At 45.7% G+C, this 15,838-nt stretch overlaps 1 protein-coding gene across 7 annotated transcripts in view; it reads left to right on the top strand.

The window, feature by feature from the left end:
- LOC146809005 (sialic acid-binding Ig-like lectin 13) overlaps window positions 1-15,838 on the top strand; it is a 550,981-nt gene that overhangs the window by 69,845 nt on the left and 465,298 nt on the right. The window contains exon 1 of one of the 7 annotated variants that reach the window (XM_085615785.1): window positions 5,636-5,755. The exons of the other annotated variants lie outside the window; for them this stretch is intronic. The gene's annotated coding sequence lies outside the window, so the exon portion shown is untranslated. Of the gene's footprint in view, window positions 1-5,635; window positions 5,756-15,838 lie in introns of those variants that run through there. 7 annotated transcript variants of the gene reach the window in all.

Here is a 15,838-nt window from a genome sequence, read left to right as displayed (position 1 = left end):
AATAGTGGTAAGACAGCATGCAATGGAGACAGGGGCCAGTTTAATAATTTTCAGAGGGCATGGATCCAGAAGTGAGCCGGATTTTGCACAAGTTAGCAGGTTCAAGGTATCCTGCACCGTCATAGGGTTAAAAACCTTCATTGTCGCCACTGGAAAATTTCTATGCACCAAATCAGTATCATCTGCCACTTCAAATAGTGAAACATTGGCTACATTGTCACAGGTCAAATGACATCCTTGTCCGACTTAAAGCTTGTGTACTCATTGCATGAGTCGTATCACACAGAAAACAGTGATTGGGCTCATTTGTCCTGAAATTTAGACACTCTACTGTCAGGTCACACATCTGACTGATTGAGGATTTACCAAGGTAGTCGACATAACAAGGTTGACAGGTACATGGCCCACTGTCTTGTGTCATCTATGTACAGTGTCATGAGGATGAATGTGAATGTTGTGCACATTGTAAATAGCTCACCAAAAACAGATGTGAACAATGGTATACATACTTCCAAGTCCGATTACTGCAAATTTATGATGCTAATGGAGGTACACCATGCCAAAAGCCCGTCTGGGTGCACTCGCTGTACAGACTATCAGTGCTGCACCTACACCCTTCATGTGTTCAGTCAACACTGTGTCCTAATCCTGTCTAGACCACCGAGGACCCCATATGTAGGGCCCAAGTCTCAATGTTCTAAACTTCCATTACACATATTGCACACTTCCTAAAGATTACAATGCTCTTCTTTCCCAAATCATTTTGTTGATTCTCTTCAGAACAATGCATATTCCACACCTCTCAGGCTGACAGTGATACATCATACACATGGTTAACAAAGCATAAAGTATGTATAGTCAACAGCAGATACTCACATGGCTACTGTTGTGAATGTGTATCTAACATCAGACCTCACATTTGTAGTCATGTTTCATGCAGGTACCACCTGTATGTGTCGGTGAATGGCATGTGTTGTCACTGTTACACAGTCAGACACATGGACTCACTACTGTGAATGGATTAAATAGAACCTTACATACAATCATGGGACAGGCCAGTGTGACAGAAGACCGTTAGCATACATGTAATTGGCCCATGTGATACATTTGATAACACTGAACAGCATGTCTGGGACCTAACAGTGGCACAATGAGCAAGCAAAACTCACAAAGACCTCAATCTTTATGTCCCCTGCAGCAGAAATGCATAGCATGGCCTATTCACACTTGTTTGCTATAATAGCAACATGCTTCACACTTTTGTGGAAAGCACAATGAGAACAGGTCATAAATTAGTTAATGTTCTGGTTCATGTTGTGCATTTGCATTACTCCAGAAGCGTACAGCTATGCACATTTTTTTCTGCTTTGTGGTGCTCACATGGACATGGCACAAAGGTCACTCCCATGAGCATGACTGACTCACATCTCCCTGATGAAAGGGGCATAACTGTACATCTATCTATCCCTGTGCACATGCATCCTACAAAATGGTTCTTTGGGTTTGGCTGAGTTATAACCAGTAAAAGGGTCAGCAAAGCTAAGGTACTGTAGCATGCATGTTTCACAAAGGTGTGCAAAAAGGTACCCACTCACCCCCTCCTTGGTGCTGTCTTGCCTTCAACTGCCCATCCAGGTCAGGGAAGACCACTTCTAAGATGCAGAGCATGGGGGGGGGTCAGTGTACGGGGCCCGCCCTTATTGACAGAACGTGACAGGCCCAGCTGGACCTCTGTCATCTTCTTGGCCCAACCACGAATGTCATGCCACCTCTTGCGGGAATGACGGATGCGCCGATGCTCCAACCCCACGGAGCGCACCTTCTTGGTGATGGTCCTCCAAGTCCTGGCCTTCTCATGGACGTTGACCTGTAAGGATGACATGGTGACAGAACCTTAGTACACATGCAACATGTTTCTGAGTCAGACACCCATACACACTGTTAATGCGTTAATCAGTTTGTCAACCATATAAGGGCTGGGCATATGGGGCCCGATTCACAGAAGTAATCTGAGACAAAATCCTAAACTTACTACTTTTGGTATTCACCGAAGGCATTTAGTAGTAGTAAGGATTTTGTCTTAAGTCTGTCTTAAGTCTGTCTTAAGTCTCCCCTAAGTTTGTCTTAAGTCTGTCTTAAGTCAAAGTTAAGTCAAACTTAAGACAAAATCCTAACTTTACTACCACTAAATGCCTTCTGTGTATACCAAAAGTAGTAAGTTTAGGATTTTGTCTCAGATTAGTTCTGTGAATCGGCCCCATGGCATTCTGTGCAGATGCCCTTGATTCAATGATAACTCCATCACATGAGAACAGTGATTGCATGTTAACCCCAGTACACACACTTCTACTACAGGGTACCTGCTCACAACAGTTATCTACTCATTTTTGAACACACAGATATGATTTGACATGCTTGCCAATTAGATTCCTTATGGTACTATAGCATGGTGATTGCACGTGTCCAATGAAAATGCAGTGTGACCATCACTCACCTATTCCTCTAGTTTGCCATACAGCTGGCTGTACAGTGGCAGGGGGGTGTCCAACAGGGTCTGGTTCTCCTCCTTTCTGAATGTTGGTGCCCTGTCTACTGTACGTGCCATGGTAGGTAGCTCCCAGAGGATGAGGTAACAGCAGCAGAGAGATAGGGAGGTGCAGGAATGATGCAGGCAGTGCAGGCAATTGAAGTCTCTACGGTACACACAGACTTATATCTAAACAATAGAGGCGGGCTCAAATCCATGTTGCTAAAGTGATAGGTTTGCGTCGGTCGCATAATACGATTCGGTCCAATGCATTGCATTGCTTGCAAATGACATGCCTGCCATGACGTTCAAAAACTCTTCGTCAGACCGCCAGTGTTTTCAATACATTGTTTATGGGAGGTTACCAAGTCTGTTCCCACGTGATGACGATTAGAATGGTGATGTGCGTCGGTCACCAAAACAACTAACATCCAATGGCTGTGACCGAATCATTTCAGATGCGTCTACCGCATCGTTTGAATACTCACCCATGTCGGTCACCATACCGACCAACATCCAATGGATGTGACCAAATTGTTTCAGATGCAGCTACCCCGTCCTTTGAATACTCACCCGCGTCAGTCACCATAATGACCAATATCCAATGGCGTTGACCGAATTGTTTCGGATGCGGCTACCGAGTCCTTTGCAAAATCATCCGCGTCGGTCGCCATAACGACCAACATTCAATGGCTGTGACCGAATCGTTTCGCATGCGGATTCCACGTCCTTTGAATTTTCATTCTGCAGTGCAGAAAGTACTGTGATAGTTGTAATTGTTGATCAATTAATGTGTATATTCATGGTTTGTCAAACTAAAATGGACCTTTATGTGCATAGTTCACATACCCATGAGGAGCCTAATCTGAGGGACACATGACGCACTCTAATTGTGGCTACTAAAAAACTATTTTTGTTAGCATATATAATTTCTAATCTGGGCTGTGTCACAGTGCCAATGACTCCATGGGCATGTACAAGTCCATAAATTAATATCATCACGGCATTAGGTGAGTCTGTAACCCAGAGTGCAATTAGTGTGATTCATGCCTAGTAATAAATGTGTGTGATTCATGGGCCAAGCATTTATATTTGAATGATTAGACTGTGACAAGATGCCCCCAAACAAATGATGTGTGTGTGTGTGTTGGGTGTTTTTCCAGTGTATCTTTGTTGTACCTGATTCAAGTGTATGAAGGCATCATATATGTAAATCCAAATAACAATAATGGTCTTCGTATGTAATTGTATGTATGATGCTGACCAGAAAACATGACAGTGTCCAACTTGGACAGCAGTGTGCATAGTTTCCAGAGTGGGACACTGTAGGTATGTGGTGATTTGACATGTCTGTCAAATCATAATCCTTATATGTGTACATTTTAACCATGTGATTGTTGTCACACTCCTATATGTCAGCTTATATTGTGTTGCTTAGTTTATTATGAGAAGCCTGATTGACTAGACCGGTGATGAGCATTAGTGACTTTGTCAGTATGGCACACAAGATACTGTGTGACCATACCATGATAAAATATTTGGCAAGGGTCATAATGCTCTGATATGTATCTATGATCAACCATACTACTTAATACATGTGTTACAGTTGTTGCTTCCTATTTTTTTGTGGTCAACTTTTCATGTTCTGTTTGTATCGAGGCACGTTACCTTTGTAGCTGATGACAATTTGGTTTACACTCTACACATAGGTATCGCAGATGACCAACCGTCTTCAGGCCCTTCCCAGACCTGCAGACCTTGGAGGAACGTGACCAAATCCGAAAATATCATTTCACCAGGGCAATAATAGAACAGTTGGCTAACCACCAGATTTGATTCCTGGTTGCACATATCCAACTGCACTGACCCCAAAGGTCAAGGTCATGGCCTCCTTATATTACTTTGCTACTGGTTCTTTCCAGTATATTGTGGCAACATTTGGTGGCATGTCACAGACTATATTGAGCTGTGTCCTGCGTGATGTGTTGGAGGCATTGCTCCGTAGCCTGGATCAATACATCAAGTTCCCCACACCAGGAGAGTTAGCTGACATCAAGGACGAGTTCTACGCCTTGGGACATATTCCCCACGTCATTGGCACAATTGATGGAACCCATACTGCTTTGTTACCACCCGCGGACAATGAACAGGTGTACCGCAACAGGAAGCACTTTCACTCCATCAATGTCCAGGTGGTGTGTTAGGCAGACATGTTGATATCAACTAGATATAATGCGTTCTCTACACTGAGGGAATGTCCCTCTGGGCACAGTTGTAAAAGAATCACAAAAGCGATATTCAAAATCTGATTCCACTGTAGACAAACAATTTTGATATGATAATTTCAGTTGTATCAAATCTTTATTTTTTCCATAAAGATGTATGGGCTTCTTTCAGTTTAGAAGAGCCATCCTTTGCAATTTGCCAACAAAGTTAAAGAATGATCCCAAGGCATTTCGGGCTTGACGTTGGCCCTTCATCAGGGGAAATCGCTTCTGTTCTGTTGTCGGGTGAAATATCTTTCTTGCCTCCCGCGTCAGTGTGGTTGCGCACGAAAGCGGAGTTGTTATACCTCAACAAACCGCTTGTGCGCGTTCAACCCCTTCGTTTCATTTTTCAATTTGTCAGACATGTTTATATCCCACGTCTGTGCACATTTCGCTGGCTCAGCACATGATGCTTACATACTGAGGAACAGCATCGCCCCCCCATATGATGTCCCAGCTGCAACCTGACCATGCCTGGATTGTTGGTAGGTGATGTGTCATGTGTATGTTTTAGTGTGTGTTGATTGCATGTCAGTGAGTGATCTGTTGTCTGACAAATGAACTTTTTATCTGTGTTTTATGTAGGTGAATCTGGATACCCAAACCTTCCCTGGTTGCTGGTCCCTCTGTGCAACCCAGTCACCCCTGCAGACGTGTGATTCAATGAGGCACAGGGTCATAGCAGGCGAGTGGTTGAAAATACATTTGGTCTCCTGAAGACAAGGTTCCGGTGTCTGGATCGCACAGGAGGAGCACTACAATATAGCCCCCTGAAGGTGAGCAAGATTATTACAGCCGCATGCATGCTCCACAACCTTGCAATCCGTAAGGAAATTCCAGTGATATTGGATGACAGAGAACAGCAGCCACTTGCAATGGAGGATCCAGGATTGGGACATGATGCCATGTATGATGTTGGGGATGTGAGACAAGACCTTATCTGCAACTTCTTTGTGTAAATGTGAGTATTCAATGAAAGGTGCAACCCCAAAATGTTTGCTTGTGTGTTGCTGGTGTCCTATGTGTATGTATGCTGCTAAGTGTATGTTATTATTCAATAGGTTTGTACTGAGTTGCTTAAACACATTTTGCATGTGACATGGGCAATGCTACACTCACTACTAGCTTGTGTTCACACAGACATTTGCATGCTTTAGCTGATACATTTAGTAACATTAAGCAACATCATTCCTGAGCGTGTAACACTTTTCTATGCTACTATTTAACAGGATCATTCACCATGTCAACTGCAGAGTCGTGACCACACCAGGCCCATGATGCTGTGCCATACTCCAACAGTGATCAGTTGTGGAACTCCCTGGACCACACTTGCTTCTGATCTGATGATCATTTGTTTGTACTTGTGCCCATTCTGCTACTGTGTGATGTAAATACAGTTTATGTTAAGGTGCAAGGTTGTATAATTTGAATACACTGATGCTCCACATTGAGGTGTGCTTTGTCTGTTTGCACACATCAAATGGTCATCCTGCAACAAAACATATTCTCAGATGATCTGTTTTTGTGACAAACATAGTTGTTTGTGCTTGCAAATGGTGTTATGTTTGCAGACAGTAGACTACAATTGCATCAGTACCATGTACTATGGTTTGTGTGATTTATTTATTTATTTATTTTAAAGGTTTTGTAGAGCGCGTAGTAACCCTAGAGCATCCCAGCGCTAAACCCAAGACTCCATTGGTTTCAGCCGGGGAGGGTGTTATGATTGAGGAAAAAGGAGGGTCTTTAGAGTTTTCCTGAACTGGAAGAGATTGGGTTCTGTCCTCAGTCTTCGTGGGAGGTTGTTCCAGTGTTTGGCCGTGTGGACCGAGAAGCGGCGGCCACCGGCCCTGGCTTTTTTAACTCTGGGGACTGTGATGAGATTTTCATCACTGGATCGGAGGGCCCTATTCGCTTTGTAAGGGATAATGAATTCCTTGAGGAGAGGGGGGCCGTTGTTGTTAAGGGTTTTATGGGCAAGACAGAGAGCCTTGAAGGCAACTCTTTCTCTCACTGGGAGCCAGTGAAGTAACTTGAGGGCTGGCTTAGCCGAGGATCTTGCAGGTGTGCCAGTGAGCAGGCGGGCTGCGGCATTTTGGACTTTCTGCAAGGTGTTGAGGGTGGCTTCGGGAGCTCCCTGGTAGATTGCGTTGCAGTAGTCCAATCTCGCCAGTATGAGGCCCTGAATCAGGAGTTTCTTGGCGTTCGCAGGGAGCAGGGGGAAGACCTTTCTACAGGCTCTGAGTAGTCCAAAGCATGTTCCTGCCGTCTTTTTTGCCTGAGTTCTGAAGCTCAGGTCTGTTTCAATCCAGACGCCTAGGCTTTTTACTTCTTCCTTAGGAACGGGGGGGTCACCCAGGCAGTTGGGCCAGAGGTGAGTCGGCAGGGAGGGCCCTTTGTAGCCAAGCATTAGTATCTCGGTCTTTGACCCGTTTAGTTTTAGTGATGAGAGGTTCATCCAGCGATGGACTTCGGTGAGGCAACTGTGAAGGTCGGAGGGGGAGTGGTGGGGGTGTGAGAGGGTAACCACCAGCTGGGTGTCGTCGGCGTAGTTTATGATTGACACGCCGAACGGATTGACCAGTTTCTCCAGTGGGGCCAAGTATACGTTGAATAACGTAGGGCTTAAGGATGAGCCCTGCGGTACTCCACAGCGGAGGGGGATAACGGGTGAGTGGCTGTCGTTCTCCCAGACTTGGAAGGAACGGTCTGCTAGAAAGGATTTTAGCCATTTCCGGGCCGTACCCCTTACTCCAATTTCTCCCAAACGTCGGATTAAGGTAGGATGGTCCACAGTGTCGAAGGCCGCACTGAGGTCCAGGAGGATCACTGCCACTGATCCTACCGTGTCCAGGATGCTTCTGGCCTTCTCCACGGCTGCCAGGAGGGCGATGTCAGTGCCCTGGCCTGGTCGGAACCCTGTCTGAGAGACCCCAAGAAGGTTGTTGCTCTCCAGGAATAGCGACAGTTGTTTGTTCACTAATTTTTCCGTGATCTTACTATTTCCTGGGAGAACAGAGATGGGTCTGTAATTGGAGAGGTCCTGTGGGTCCAAGGAGGGTTTTTTTAGTAGGCCTTTGACCGCTGCAGCTTTCCATCTGGAGGGGACAATACCCTGCGAGAGGGAGGAGTTGATCAGCGCCATGAGGGGGGGAATGATGGTGCTGGTCACTTTTTTCAGGAAGCTGAGGGGTGCAGGGTCGAGGGGGGACCCACTGGTGACCTGGTTGTGTCTATCTATCATGCTGTGACAGGTTACATTTACTCCCAAGCCAGTAGTCATCAAAAATAAATTGTTTCTTAGCCAATTTTGTTGACACTTTCTTCTTTGCTATTTAGTGCGTGATTTAAACGGTATATTTGTGTTTCAAATTTACAATATGAGCCAGTATTTTGTCCAAAGTGATTTATTTTAGTGCAAGATTTGAAGATGAAAATTCAGATAATGGGGGAGTGCACAAACAAAAGATGGCAAACAAAGTGCAGAGAGGAGTTGGTAGTGTTTGTAGATAAAATCTTTAGAAGTAAATCCACAGTTATTTAAGTCCAAAGTCCGACTTAGACCCTCCAGTCAATGTCGGAGAGTTCTATGAGAGTCAACAAAGTGAACACTTGGCACACAATGGAGGATATCAGGAGGAGGTTGTCACTTCATGGGGGGATGCGTAGCCTTCCATCTCTCAGTGATCCTTAATTGGATGACCCCTCCCAAGCTTGGGGTGGAGAACTTCAGGTGCAGGCTGCTCCGGTGCAGTGACTCTCCATCAGAGTCCACATCACTCCCTGTGGCAGGTGCAGATGTTGATACACCAGATGTTGTGGGCACACAGGGAAGTGTGGACATGTTGGTGGCAATCTGGCAGAGGCAGGTGAGAAAGTCCCTGTGCAAAGCAGTCAGGTCATCAGTTTTTGCCATGTATGTGTCCATTCTGTCATAGTAGGCTGCGTGCTGTTGTTGCATGGTCCTGAGGATCCCAACTACCAGGCCATTTTCTCCTCTACTATCCTCATACGCATGGAGGATTCTGGACATGTGTGAGGAATCGTCAGCAGCAGTGCCAGCTGCATGATGGTGCATGTTTCCATGCCCCCTCCCACAACCCCTACCTACCCAAGCAGAACCAGTTGTTGCTGGCACAGTCGATACTGAGTCTCCTTCATCGTTGACAGTGGTGTCGTTGAACGCAAACTCCAGGGTGCCCTGTGTTGCTGTACTTTCGGTTGTGGTTTGGGCTGCTGTGTCCGTGAGGTTAGGGGTAAGTTGGGTGTTGTCAGCTGAGGCAGGAGTGGTCGCAGAGGATGCTGATGTTAGTGATGCTGGTGCTGCGGGCTGACCAACACCTGATGTGCCAGGTAATTCATCGTCACCTGAAGATAACTGAGAGACCTCAACGAACTCAGAGCTCAGGGTCGAGCAGAGTCTGGGACTGGCTGTCCTGGTTTGTGCCAGAGGTGTGGCCAGCTGGCCCTAGGGGTAAATAAAAGACACAATGATTGATGTGAATGTCCAGAACCCCTCGAATCATACCCATTACATAGGCTAATGAACCTTAGGATGAATTTAAGTACATAGATTGTGCTGTTTTGGCAAGGAGGATGAGTGTTTTCAATGGCCAGATCTCCCATCAGGCCCTGCACTACATACACATTCCAAATAGCAAAAACGCCCCTGGAACTATGGCATCCATGAGAGTGAGTGGATATGTACTGACCAGGAGGTCTGACACTAGTGCCTGGTGTTTGTAGCCCAAGGCCCTGTTGTTAATTGTGGCAAAGTCAGACACCAGTGACCAATGAATTGCATCCTGCTATATAAATTGTACAGACTGTGGGTAAGCTTAGTTCATGTTGGGATTTTTGTTCTGTGTGGGAAGGTGTATGTTAGACAGGGCCTGATGTGAGTTGTGGCCTTTCCAATTACTCTTCCCTGCACCCACTGAGGTGATGGCTAACTGTGAGTGAGGGTACATTTTACTAGCAAGGAGGCTGACAGTACTGCATGTTGTTGAACTTTTAGGCAACTCCCAACAAGGCCTTGTGCACCAAACATCATTCACCACTGTCAGCCATCTTTCTAGTGCGCTTCCATATACTGTCAGATAGACATAGGCCCAGATGAAGTGGGTATGTTGGGCAGGGGTAGTAGAGTTTGCCAAAATCCAACTCCCATCAGGCTCTGTCCTACACATATTATTAACACACCGAGACAACTGACCACATGTCAGAAAGATTTCCTGACAGTGATTGGAAATGGATTATCAAGATGTGTAACACTTGTGCCTGGTGTCTGTGTTGGGCATAAATCCCATCATGGCCCTGTGGTCCACACACCAGTCCCCAGTATAATCTATCTTGCCAGTACATATCCACTCACTGTCAGGTAACCATGGTTGCAGGTGGACTGTTTGTGCTGGGTAGTACAATTGTGAGTAGAGCAGGGCCTGCTGGGCTAACATTCCTCATTCCAACTAGCACAACAAGGTCAACTGGGCCAATGGCTACCTAACGGTGAATGGAAGTGCACTAGCAAGATGACTGACATAGTTGCATGGTATTTGGTGCACAGAGCCTTGATGGGAGTTGGCTTCAGGGTCAACCCCAGGAAGCAGTGTCTGCCACCTTGCCCGGATATTTCCACCCACTGTGAGGTAAGCATAGGCCCAGAGGAGTTAGCAGGGCTGGTTGGGAGGACGAGTATTTGCAATAGCTAGAACTCCCATCAGGTCTAATCTCACACACATCGTCCCACTCAGCACCAACAGCCTCCCTGTTACTCTGCTTCCCTGACAGTGAGTGGGATTGTACTTGCAAGATGTCTGACACTGATGACTGGTGCCTATTTGTCCCCAACTTACAGCAGGGCATAGTTGTCCAGACATGAGTCCCCAGTGTCAGCCATTTTGTCAGTACGTTTCCACTTACTGTCAGGAAAGCATGGTTCCTGGTGGGCAGTTTGTGCTAGTTGGGAGGAGGAGTGTTTGCCCTTACTCCATCTGCCGTCAGGCTCTGTACTCCACACACCTTCCTACCCATCCAGAATATCTTACCTGTGACTCTGCTTTCCTGACAGTGAGTGGCAATGTGCTGTCAAGATGTCTGACACTCGTGACTGTTGTCTGATTTGTCCACAAATCACCAACAGTGCCTTGAGCTCCAAACAACAGTCCGCAGTGCCAATCATCTAGCCAGCACATTTTCATTGACTGTCAGGAAAGCTCAGTTCTATGTGGGCTTGTTGATCTGGGTGTGAGGATGAGTGTTTGCCTTGACTTCAACTCCAGTCATGTCCTGTCCTCCACACACCTTCCCAGCCAGCACAGACTTGAGAATATGCTGTTTCTGATGTTGAGTGGAAATGTACTACCATGATGGCTGACACTGGGGACTGGTGTGTGGAGCAAAAGGACATGATGGGATTTGTGGGCAAACGAGACAGCAGGCACCGATGGCAGCTATCTTTGAAGCAGCTTTCCACTCACCATCATGGACAGTATGCTCCCAGGTGTGCCGTTTGAACTAGGTGGAAGGTATGTGTATGACAGAGCCTGATAGGAGATGTAGGCTGTGCAGACATTCCTCCTACCAGGCAGCCCAACCAGACCCTCAGTAAGAGTGATGTGCTGCCAATGATTTCAGTGTACTATCAAGATGTCTGACACTGGTGCCTGTTGTCAGAGTTGACCACAGCTCCCATCATGGCCTTGTTCTCCTCACACCAGGTCACAGGAAGGACATTTGGCATGCCTGGAAAGGTGGGTCTGTCCACAGGCCTGATGGAAGTTGTAGTCACATCTAACCCTTCTCCTCCCACATAGCCCAACACGTCCACATGGAACTATGCTGTCCTCAGAGTGAGTGGAAATGTACTGCCTAGATGGCTGACACTGGTGTCTGTTGTCAAAGTTGACCACAACTTGCATTTTTTTTCAATTGGTGTTGCCAATGCTTGTTTTTACATTAATTGATATTTTCAAGTTGACTTATGTGACACACACTGACACGGTTCAAAAACTGTGTTGTACTCATCATCATCTCTCCGCAAGGTAAACCGAGTCTGATTCATGGCCGCAAAGCTATCCTCATTTCTTGCTGGTCTGATATTTTGTTTTTGTACGACGACTGCTGACTAATTAAGGGCCTCTATTTCCTTCTCATTTTCCTGCTGGAGACTGTATTCTGATCGCAAAGCAGCACTCTCCATGTGCATGACGAGCTATGAATACCACATTCAAATTGTGGCTGACATTTGGTTTAGTCAATCCATCTGAAGAAAGAGTTGTGTCTCTTGCCAGCACCGGCCATTGGTTCTGAGCCCCACCGGCTGCAACAAGAACAACCCAGACATTTTCATCTGGCACCTTGGAACCTCTCCTGGAAAGCAGTTCCTTCTGAACAACTTTCTACAACCTTGAACCATTGACCCTGGTCATTCAACCAGTGCCTCTGTGCCTCCCTCTCCTTGACCATGACTATCATTTTCTCATTGTAGCTAAGTGCTCCAGCTACTTTGGTTTGTTACAAAGACCACAAGTTAGTACATTGGCCAGTTGCCTTTTTTTGGGTGGTTTCTCCTCTCTGCAGGAACACTGAAAGTTTGAATTTAAATGAGGAAGTTGTAGCAGAAGAAAAGCAAAAAAGGATGAATTGTGTGGGTTGTGTGAAGTAACAACATAAAAGATTATAGGATTACAAATCTTTCATTTTTGTCTAATTTTACCTTATGGAGAGCAGAATGGTAAACTTGATGGCATTCTCAGCAAGTGAATTTAGGGAGTGTGGGGGTAATCCACAAACAACTGAATGTGGGGAGGGTGCAAGAAAATCATGCTCAAGCTGATTTTAAAGCATTTATGCATGATTGCCTGAAGTGTGTTGTACTATACTCTTTTACCACAGAGTACCTCTCCTGGCAGTAAGAGTGCACCTTAACACTAGAGCATGAAGGGTCCTGTTCAAAACGATCAGCAAACACCTCTCATCCTTTCAATGGGAGCTCCAGGTACACCAGAATATCACTCTCTCTCTCTCTCTCTTACTCCCCATCACCCCTTTTCCCTGTTTGGTCTCAGTCATTTCTTCTGATAGTAAGGATTAACCTCAGAGGGAGTGTTGGAAGATCATCTCTGCCGAAGAAGTCCAGGGAATTCATGTGTTTGGCCCTTGGTGCGACAGGGACGTTTCATACATATAAGCTCAGGAAGGGCAACTGGGGAGTTTCCAGGAACTTTCTTAATGTGTAAGGGGAGGCCTGAGGAAAGGAAGACCTTTATTCTTCAGGACGTCAGCAGCCAGTTTGTCACCAGCCCAGTGAGAGAGAAAACTGGTCCCACAACAAGTTGGTTTAGCTGAGTAGGAGTGGATTGCTCATTACACTACAAACATCCCTAACTGGCCAACAGTTTCCATTCTGGGACAGAAGATCTGTGCCATCCTGGTACAATGTAGGATAGTCTGCAGTAAGGCAAACAGAATATGCTGCAAAAGAGAGCTCCATGAACTTTTTCCTCAGTTTCCTCCTTAGAGAGTATCTGGAGTCACCTCCACCCACTGGCTTGTGAAACCTAAAGAGCTTGCACCTCACCCACACTTTCTGGACTTGGGGAAGAATAGAAGGAGGACTGCACCTGCTGTTTGAGACTTGTAAGGAAACCTGAAGGATCGGACAAGCTCCCATTCTCACCCAGGAAAAGGAAGTGGACACCAATGGCCAGGTGGCTGTCCTCCTGTATGGCAACGCCAGCATTACAAGGCCTTTTTCTCCAAAGATCAGTTGCACAATTACAAGTGGACCTGGACTAGGCCCTGTTGGAGTCCTCTGCCGATGTAGGTTCTGCATATTCACGTTCCCCTTGTGGCGCTATTGCATCAGTTTTTTTTGACATAACAGTAGTACAAACCACCAAATCATATGTATGAGACCATGCAAAGCCACTTTGCGTGGCTTTGAATGGCCTCATAGATATGAGTAAAGCAAGGCAGTACAAATCACCACATTGCCTTACTCTGCACTAGGGAGGTGTTCCATGGGCATTATGGTAGGTGTTCCTACGCAACACCCATGGATTTTGAAGCATCCCCAGAGTTACAAGACCATATAAGCCTGGGGATGCACCAAAATGTTAAGCCTCCGCAGGGGAGGGGCAATGACAAGAAACAACTTTATTTCTCCTCATTGTGTCCTTTTTCTATGCATGCGGCATTCTGCAACACACATAAAATGAGAAAAAAGCATCCCAGGATTGTTATTGTGCAGGAAGGTGCCCCTTTCTGCACAATCTCTTTTCTGCATGGGACACAGATACCCTTGCACCACAGTTGGCACTCGGCTGCTGAAACAGTGCCAGCGCAGGGGGAAAGGACAGTGATGCGCCATATGCCAGATATATACGCCACATTACTGCCTTTTCACTTTGATGCAGGGCAGTGCAGCAAGATCACTTGCTGCGCTGCCTTCATCAAATCCCCATAAATATGCTTGTGAGATGCTTGGTTGTGGCCAGCTAGACTTCAACCAACTCTGAAAAGTTGCAAGAGAATTGCCATTCCAAGACTTCTAGAGCGCAAGTGTGTACTCGCATTAAGAGCCTCGTTTATAGGATTGTGGTGTAGGGTAGCTCAGCAAGGCACCTTGCTGCACTGACCTGTGTCACAGGGAAAGATTAGGAATGCACCATATTTATCCATATGGCATATTCCTGTCCTTTTGCCTTGTGCTAGTGCCGCCGTTTTGGCAGCCCAGCGCCAATGCAGGCAACCTTGCACTTTGGTGCAAAGGTACTTGTGTGTTAGGTAGGAATCCTGAGAGGCTTTTTATACTTTAATTTGTGTGGCAGAATGCAGCACACATAGAAATTGAAAATAATGAGGAGAAAGGCATATCTTTTTAGCGTTGCCAGGGTTTCAAGGTCTTGTAAATTTGAGAATGAGTTAAAAACCAGGAGAGTTGCGTGGAAACATCCACGCAATGTCCATGGAATGCCTACCCAGGGCAGAGTAACGCCACACAGCGATTTGTGCTGCGTTACTCCATATTTTGAGATCCACCAAAAGACATGCAAAGTGGCTTTGCGTGGCCTCAAAAATAATAAATATGGCTTAAAATTTTCATTGCTCTTGCACCACATTGTGTGGTACAAGAGCGACACAAACTGGGTCATAAGTATGGCGGTTATTCGGGAAGTACAGCCTTTGACTAGGCAAACCTGCTTGGCGTATTGGACTAGCAGTCCAACACGGTTGGCCTGAAATTACTCCTTGGTACCGGTCACACCCGAGCAGTATTACTCATTGTCGCTTCTCTGTTGCTTTGCAGTTTTTCTCCTACATTTATAAAATATCATACCTCTGTTTGCAAACGTACATTTCTTTCTTTGTTGGAGTGGGAGTTTCATTGTGTTGTGCTTTTGACTTTTAACTTCTTGTATTTCTAAAGGCATTATTTAGTTTTTGCTAAGTAACTCTGTCTGCTCTATGGCATGGCTACCAGGGGTTGAGCTCAGGTTTAAATTATTGAAATCTTTGTCTGCAGCTAACAGGCTACAGGCTCTTTCACTATAGACTACCATCAACCTCAAATCGGAACTCACTTTCTTACACTATCACACACCTCTTTGAGGGTATGCACTGAGTATCCATTGAGAAGGCAGGTCAATGCCTAAATGAATAATGACATGATTGCTTTAATGCCCAGTATAAACCCCAAATTTTCCCATTCGTTCGGGACAGGAGTGTGCTTGAAGGCACACCATATTCCAACAAGGCAATTTCTGTACACGGGTGCTGGGTTCATCCATATCCTAAAGTGGCTGATATATGAACTTCCTTCCGGCTATAGAGCATTAAGTAAATAACTTATGTTTGTACAAAGCCTTCTGGAGGCATCTTTTCTTCAAGCTTTTTTTCCGAGTACAGCATTATATGCTAAAAGAGAATTAAAGATTCTAGCTTCAGAAAAAGCTAAAATATACAAAACCCTTACTTTTCCAAAGTTGTCTAGGTGATGCATGCCACAACAGTCAGTAGAATGTTTTTCACCTACGTTCAG

The sequence above is a fragment of the Triturus cristatus genome, chromosome 7 (assembly GCF_964204655.1).
Source record: "Triturus cristatus chromosome 7, aTriCri1.1, whole genome shotgun sequence".
In the NCBI taxonomy this organism is placed as follows: Eukaryota; Metazoa; Chordata; class Amphibia; order Caudata; family Salamandridae; genus Triturus; species Triturus cristatus.
The sequence above is the reverse complement of the archived record's forward strand: the minus strand, read 5'-3'. Positions and strand labels throughout refer to the sequence as shown.